At 60.4% G+C, this 1,385-nt stretch overlaps 1 non-coding gene across 1 annotated transcript; it reads right to left on the bottom strand.

Moving 5' to 3' along the window:
• Window positions 1-425: 425 nt before the first annotated feature.
• Window positions 426-579, bottom strand: LOC144193167 (5.8S ribosomal RNA). The gene has a single exon (XR_013325644.1). It is a non-coding gene; the product is annotated as a 5.8S ribosomal RNA (ribosomal RNA).
• Window positions 580-1,385: the final 806 nt, after the last annotated feature.

Raw genomic sequence — 1,385 nt, 5'->3', positions numbered from 1 at the left:
TGAGATTCGGGGAGGAGATCCTTTTATTTCATTTTTTCGGTTATCGCCCTGCCGACGCGGGTGTCCGCGCACCACGCGCCGGCGCCTTCGGTCCGTGTTGTTTTTGCCTCGGATCCAGTCCATTTTGCGGAGGGACACTCACGGGTCGGTGGTTACTATCCAAATGACCGCCTCGTGACCGCGGACTGTGAGGTCTTTGTGGATCTCAACGACATGCCTCGCTCACATATGCATGTTCCCCGAAATCTCGCTCTCTCGACCACTTCTCTGTACGGGCATGGACGAGCCCCGTATCTGGCTTTACTTAGGGGGTCGGGGTGCGTGCTGGCATAACACTTTCCCCGATCTTGCATCCCCAGTCGCGGGCCACGCCGCGGAACGGTGCCGCCCCTCACCGCCGCGGTCGGGCCCGATTGAATGTCAGGCGACGCTCAGACAGACGTGGCCCCGGGAGGGACCCGGGGCCGCGAGTTGCGTTCAAAGTGTCGATGATCAATGTGTCCTGCAATTCACATTAATTCTCGCAGCTAGCTGCGTTCTTCATCGACGCACGAGCCGAGTGATCCACCGCTGAGAGTTGTCTACAGGTGCCTCCCGACATCTCCAGGCGGCCGCCCGGGTCAGCCCCCCGCTGCCCGGCCACCCATGTAGAGCAGTGATGCCCGGAGACACCTTTCAAGATCGCAACACCTGAGTTGGCAAAGCATCGGAAGGTCTATTGCTCCCAAGGCGGGCACGGTTTATCCACCCCTGATTTGGCTGAGTTAGGCGGTGGGGCCTAGGGTCGATCAAGAGCTCCCCCCATCCTAGGTTCATCCCGACTTGGGTAAAGTGGGGCCCAAGGGGTGAGCGTTGAGATGTCGCCGAAGGCCAGGTAATGGGACCGGTGATCCGGCGTAACTACTGTCCTCGGAGGAATGCGGTGACGTAGCACCGTGAGTCACCCGCGGCTCCTCAAGGAAGCGGCTCTGAGGCTTTTCCCACGGCTCCCGAACCCCAGAACACTCCGAGCGTAGCACAAGACCGGGCCGGGTGGCAACCCATATACCCCCGTTTTGTTGGCACGCGCCAGACGAGCAAAAGCGGAACCGGGTACCTTGTCCGTGGTGGTCGCCGTAATGGATCCGGGCTCGACCACCGTCCATCGAATCGATCTTCCCGAACCTTCATCGCATCAGAGACGGGCAACGTGCACCCCTTTACGTTGACTATAGCGGTTACAGTAAACTGTAACCATTCCGGCCTCGGCGGTGCGGGACCATTGTTTCTCGGGCCCCGACACGTCTATAAGTGCCATCTACATGAGCCTTCGAAAGTCCGGTCCGGGCGAGAGGGAGGGATTCGGCGCCCGACTACCCTAAGAGGCGGAACGCCGCTGCCGGAGA

The sequence above is a fragment of the Stigmatopora nigra genome, unplaced genomic scaffold (assembly GCF_051989575.1).
Source record: "Stigmatopora nigra isolate UIUO_SnigA unplaced genomic scaffold, RoL_Snig_1.1 HiC_scaffold_139, whole genome shotgun sequence".
In the NCBI taxonomy this organism is placed as follows: Eukaryota; Metazoa; Chordata; class Actinopteri; order Syngnathiformes; family Syngnathidae; genus Stigmatopora; species Stigmatopora nigra.
The sequence above is the reverse complement of the archived record's forward strand: the minus strand, read 5'-3'. Positions and strand labels throughout refer to the sequence as shown.